The sequence below is a fragment of the Miniopterus schreibersii genome (assembly GCF_964146895.1).
Source record: "Miniopterus schreibersii genome assembly, chromosome: 4".
Classification (NCBI taxonomy): domain Eukaryota; kingdom Metazoa; phylum Chordata; class Mammalia; order Chiroptera; family Miniopteridae; genus Miniopterus; species Miniopterus schreibersii.
This window is the reverse complement of record NC_138105.1, coordinates 59,160,924-59,167,737: the sequence shown is the minus strand read 5'-3', so window position 1 is coordinate 59,167,737 and position 6,814 is coordinate 59,160,924. Positions and strand designations below refer to the sequence as shown.

General features: G+C 37.6%; 1 pseudogene across 1 annotated transcript; it reads left to right on the top strand.

The window, feature by feature from the left end:
* The first annotated feature begins 3,170 nt into the window (after positions 1–3,170).
* LOC308556261 (translationally-controlled tumor protein pseudogene) lies at positions 3,171–6,814 on the top strand (annotated as a pseudogene). The gene is made up of 3 exons: positions 3,171–3,242; positions 5,533–5,649; positions 6,353–6,814. The product of its transcript is annotated as a translationally-controlled tumor protein pseudogene (transcript).

Genomic DNA, 6,814 nt, shown 5'->3' with positions numbered 1-6,814 from the left:
TGAATAACTGTATTGTACACCTAGTGAGACTATAGAACCTAGTGATTGTAGAACCAATGGCGTAAATGCCACGAATGGCATAAATGCCATGAAGCCAGAAATCATTGTAAAGAAACAAATGAGCACTCAGCACTTTCAAATACTTCTGGTACTAAACCCTAACAACTTGTCTTTATTCCAGTCCCATGTTTGCTACATTACATAGAGTGCTAGAAAATGTTCCATGTAACTAGCACAATCAATTGAAAAATAAGTACATAAAAAGCACAGATAATTATTATGATTCTGCTTGGTAAACAGTTGCCTGAAATTCGATTTTGAGATTGACATTTTGCCATCAAAATGAACTGTAATTTTAACTGTTGCTAAAGCAACTATTAATAAGCATATATTTTAACATATGTCTGCTTCTATGCAAAAAATAATAATAATAATTAACTGATGCTTCTCACAACCCCATCCCTCACACCACACCATCTGTGTGTGTTCTGGCAGCTCTATGCATTTGTATCTGAACATCTCTTCCTGCTCTTAAGCTGTCTTTGAAAATCAGCAGTCTTTGTCAGAAAAGGAGCCAGAAAAAAGAGATCGATGAAATCAGAGCTATAGACCCATGAAATTATTTAAGTAGTCAAATCAATCTGATGTGTGTGTAAAAACAAGGTATGAAATTAATTTTGTCTTCCTGGGTATGTCCAATAGGATAAAAACTCAGTCCTAGCTGCCACATTGTTATTTACCATCTAACCTATCACTTCTTTTCTATTATTATTTTAAAAATGTATTGTAGTAAAATACAAATAACACAAAACTTACCATTTCAACCATTCTTAAGTGTGCAGTTCAATGGCATTAAGTTCATTCACATTGTTGTGCTACTATCACCATATTATCACTTCTTAAACGTATTTTATACATACATTTAAACAGACATTAAATTGAAAGCAAATACCTCTAGAACAGAAAGCATTGTTTTATGTTATTTTATGTTTTATGTTGTATGAGAATCCATCTTTCCTCATATATCATGAATACTTTTATTGTGCAAGGATGTGCATATATCCACAGGAATATTGATATTTCGATAGGTCAATTTAAAATATATATATCTTAAGGCACAAGAATGTGGATACCAAATACAGGGTCAATGGGTATCCTTTTCTGTTTGCCTTGTGTCTTTGGATCATGGAGAGACTCCAGATTCTCAGATTTGAAAGGAGTCAAACTTTGGAAGATTCTGAGATCATACAGCGGGGGTTAGGCTAGTAATATCCTCAAATGCATGTGTGCCTCCCTTCCCTAGCACTCCTGGGGGTACCAACTCCTTTGAAAAAACATCCTGGGGAGGCGTGCTCTTTAGTCAGTAATCCTGAACTCTATGAGATCATAATCATAATTTCATACAGAAATTTTGGAAGAAGTCAATAAACTTTGGCAATGTGCTGTGGGTATATGAGCTTGTTAGAGAATACATGTAGTGATCATGAAGAGCTGATGACAATTCTGGATCCTCTTCTTTGAGGCATCTGTTTTCATTTATATTCAGTTGTTCATCTGCTATTCATTCTGGAAGGTTTATTAGTAGCTTAGACATACTTAAGCAGTTGAATAGTTGAACCTACATAGAAAGCTAATATAGTCGATGGTCAGAAAAGATTAAGGCAGACTTCATTGTATATATATATACACACATACATACATACATACATACATACATACATAAATTGTGTGTGTGTATTCACTACAATAGCAATTCCCTCTTTAATTATAGCTTTATAACTTTTATTTATATTGGAACTCATTATGAATAATAATGTTAGTTTCTGAGGCAAGTGGCCATTCAGTTCCATGATTCTCAACCTAGAGTTTGTATGTTCTGAAGGTGGACAGTCTGTGCCATGGAATAAACATGGGCTTTTATCTTAGAGCATCAGATAAACTTGCTCATGTGTAGAGCATTATTTTTTATGTTAAGGCAAGTAAATTTTTTTTTATTAAGTAGAATGCAACATTTGTTTTTATACAAAACACTTGCACCACTTCAGGTTATATCCTTAGACTGTTAGAGCTACCCTTTGACTCTTCTCAACCACTTCTCATTCATCTTAAACAGAACAGCAAAGGCACAAGACATGAAAGAAAATAATTGGTAAATTGGACTTCATTAAAACGAAAAACATTTGTTCTTCAAAAAAAACGCTATCAAGAAAATGAAACCGCAAGCCAAGAACTGGGAGAAAATCTGCACAACACATATGTCAGACGAAAAACTTGTATCCAGAATATATAAAGAACTCTTAAAACTTAATAATAAGAAGACAAACAACTCAGAAAATGCCAAACTGTTTCCCAAGGTGGCTGTACAATTCCTACCAACAGTGGATGAAAGTCTGGTTACTTATTAACTGTGTGGTATCTGGCAACTCAGGATATCTCCTATTCAGAAAAAATAGAATGCAAAAATAGTCACAATGAAAGTCCTTCCAAGAAGCAATCTCCCTACCCTTTGAAACCTGGCAGACCTTGTGACCTTCTTGACCAACACAATGCATTAGAAATAAAATGGTTGTGCTAGTTCTAAGCCTGGGCCTCAAGAGGTCTTGCAGGTTCCACTCTAGAGCTTTTGGAACTTGAGACAACCACATGAACAAGCCTGGGCTTGTAGGCTGGCGAATGAGAAACTTTGTGGAGAGGCCCCCTTGTCTCAGCCATGGCCTTCATTGACCAGTAAGGCCCCAACTGACTCACCAGCTCATCACAAGTTCGTAGAGCTCAGTCAAATCACCTAAACCTGTTCAAGACTAATTACCAGCCATTGAGGCCCCTCCCCCAAATCACACATGAGTTCAATTCAGGGTTGATGTTTTAAACCACTAATTTTGGAGGTAGTTTGTTAATCACAATAGGTCATTTATAAAGACATCTCATTAGCAATGTAGGATAACACAAGAATCTACCTAATGGGATTGTTAGGAGATTTAAATGAGATAATATATGAAATCCACTCTGTGCCCAGTTAGAGTTAGTACTCAAATATGTAAGCAACGACTATTGTTATTGTTATTATTGTTAAAGATTATCTTTTGGGGGGAGGGACTTTTTAAAAAGCCTGGCACTTCACGTGGCTAATGTATTATCTCATGGCCTATAAAACTTCCCATTTTGAAAAAATGTTGGCATCACCAGCTACACTGCTGCACTTCTACTACACTGGCCAAAAAGTACTGCTCCTGACACGAAAGGTAGAGGCACTTCTCCAGATGCTGGGTGTTAAATGTAAATATGTTGCTGATAAGGAGAGGAAGAAGCTTTTTTGTTCTTCTCCTAGTCATGATCAGCTCATTCTTCTATCAAATTAAGTAAGATTTTTGTCTTGTGTGGTATCAAGTTGGACCAAATAGATGGGAGAGAAGTAGGGAGGGAGGAGAGTGTGGAAATAATATTTAGGAGACAGAGGTTCTGAAAGGACCACATAGAGCAAGCTTGAGCAGAATACTTTGTTGATTATTACTTTTGACATTAGCTGGGTCTCTTAAGTACCTTCTATTAAATGATGCTCATTTTAATATGATATTTAGAATTTTTTTCCAATACATCTTCTCTTCATGTTCCTGAGACCCAAAATATAAAAAATATATTTCTAAAAATATTCTAAAAAATATATTTCTAAACCTATAAAGGCTGATCAAATGTTAGTTCTTTTTAATCTTCCCCTTATATATATATTTTTTTGGCATCATTTTCAAATTTTTTAACAAAGTCTTTCTCAGCAGTGAATTCACCGTTCCACTAACAAGTGTTAATGTAGTTCCCGTCTTTCCCCCAAAGGACTATAAAACTGAAAGGCTTTTAGGACTTAAGGCATGGATATAAATATTCAACCCAGGTGTTTCTAAATCACCTTCCCCAATCTCAAATGATGCTACACTTGAATAGCTCTGGCAAAATGTCTTAGAGTGTCGTCTGTGTTTGTATCGAGTTATGTTACATCCAGAATAAACGCATAAAATAAAGCAAAGCCTGCTGACATATTTATTTTCAGGATAGTTCTGTCATATGAACTTTATAATCATATTTGAAAATCCAGCTGTGGAAAGGTATGCATACTAGATAAATGGCTATTGGGCATTTGCCAGACCACAAAATTGAACGGTATATAGTAAAGAAAAATCCTAAACCAATGTTAGAACAATTCATTATTTTAAGTTAAAATCATCAATTAAACCCCTAATTTCTGTCAATATCAATACAACAATCATTTTTATGCCTATTAAAAATTAAAAAGATTACAACATTTTTCTGAAATCCCCCTAAAAGTGATTTCTTTTCTGGCTTTTAGAAGTCTTATCTTAGCTAAAGTGTTTCTATAAATACAAATGTCCTCTGTGCCCAATGTAATCAGTTTTCCATTTTCAGGAAATTCCTGAGAACTCTGCCCTCCACAAGAAGGACTCAGCATCCTAGTGGGTTGTTTCTATTAGCAAATGCATTTGGTAGAGAGGAATGCCTGTGTTCTGGATTTTAATTTCAGGAAGGTAACAGGTTCAATTCTAAGCATCATTTCTCTCTAATTAGGAACAAAATTATGTTTATTACTCCAAAAATACATTGCTTGAGCCACAATGTATGGATATGCTCAACTGGAATAATTTTCTCTTTAGGACCCATATACTGAGCAGACATCTGAACCAGAACAGTAAGTGGTTGTGATGAATGCATACATCGCCTGAGATCTTTGGCAGTTCACATGGGAAGCACATACAATCTCTGTCACTTGGAAATTCAGACCATTTGGGGAGATAGTTTCTGTTTTAAATATGCTCATAAAAAATTAAAGTGAATTTTATTTTATTAAAATGATGTGAAAAAAAGTTATATGTTAGCAATTTGAGGAGTCAATAAATACAGTGAATGGAGCCAAGGCCTATTACATATGGCCTATGGAAATGTGTTCATAAGATGTGGTTGATGCAATTAAAAGAATGAATCTAGTGTGTTGCCAATGTCTCATGTTCAAAGACTAAGCAAATGCTATCTCTTTATTTTCCCTTTTTGCCATTGCCACCTCCTTCCCACCCCACTGAAATGAATGACATGGTTCGGCAGGGATGCATAATCAACACAGGAGTAGGGATCTTAGATACAAGCGACATTATTTTCTCATTGACCCGGCTTATAAAAAACTACCTTATTTGCCCACTTTCCCTGCTGCTCTCACTGTTGAGCTACGTCATGGTTCCTACCTCTCTTTGCCAATGTTTGTCTCTTTCACAGCGCTGGATATGTAACACTTCCCCTATGTGTGGATTTATTAGACAATAGGAAAGCAAGGATGGGCAACTTTGGAACTTCTGTAACCCTTGAATTTTTCTCTAGTGATTTTGACTGTGTTCTTTTTTCTAAAGTCAACAAAAATCTTTTCTGCCCACTCCCCCTGCCTCCCCATGTGCCTCTTGAGCTTCACCACACTCACTCTGTGCTGTCAGCTCCTGCTAAGCCAGCTCAGGGTCATCTCCTTCCACCCTCTACAAGATTGGGAAGATCACAGACAGGCTGTGCCAAGAGGTAAAGGGGAAATAGTCAGTAGGACAGAGGGTAACATTGATGATTTGCTTATTGGTGGAAATGCCTCATCCCTACCTGTTGCTAGTGGGAGTGGAATTCTTGCGATATCCTGAGAAAAAGAATTTTCTGAGACTTGCATGGGAGAACAAGGGATTTTTATTGGTGTTGAATTAAATCCCTGAGTTTCCAAGTTTCCATTTCCCCTTGTCCCACCAAGGAAGAAGTGTAGCTGGGCCTTTAATAGGGCTAGGATCAGAGTTGGTGTTCACAGTTTCTGTTCCATATTGGAGCAGTGTCCAATCCAGCATTAGGCTAGCTTAACTTGTGTTCCCAGCTGCAGTTCATCAGTCCATTGCATGTGGGGTCCACATGGCCATGGGACATGCGGCTATGGAAGGAACACAGGAGGGTGCAAAGCCAAAGGAACGAGTGAGCCAAGAGCAAGCCAATAGCCAAAAGAGAAATTTCCTTTGTTTAGGGATTTATGTATTCCCAAATTTTCACAGGCTTGCGGTAGCCTGGCCCATTCTAGCCAATGATCTCTGCTCCAAGGTATGACTGACAGGCACCCTCCCTGTGTCATCCTGACTTCACTGAGCATGTGCACACCTCCCCTTTGTTGGACCCTTTCCCCCAGTGATCTGCAAGAAATGGGTCCCTGGTTTCCTGGGGAATGTGAAATTGCAGCTTCCTGGTGAAGCTGCCCAAATGACATGTATATGATGTCTGGCCTTCCCTTTGCTCCTTTTCTATTACTAATTACTCGTTAATTACAACGGTATCAAAGGCCCCGAGGGTGAAGGTACTGAAAGCACAGTAAGCACTGCCGTTGATAATGTCATGAACCATCATGACTGGAAACCAGCTTCACAAAAGAAGCCTACAGGAAGTGTATCAAAGATTACATGGAATCGATGAAAGGAAAACTTGAAGAACAGAGACCAGAAAGTAAAACCTTTTAAGACAGGGGCTGCAGAACAAATCAAGCACATCTTTGCTAATTTCAAAAACTACCAGTTCTTTTTTGGTGAAAACATGAATCCAGATGGCATGGTTGCTCTGCGGGACCACCGTGAGGATGGTGTGACCCCATATATGATTCCCTTTAAGGATCATATGGAAATGGAAAAATGTTAACAAGTTTGGCAGTTTGGATCTATCCACTGACTTCATAACTGCCTGCTGCTTTTCATTCACACACCAGGATGAGGACAAGTGGGACTGATGGTATCTCGAGCTCTTCATTTAT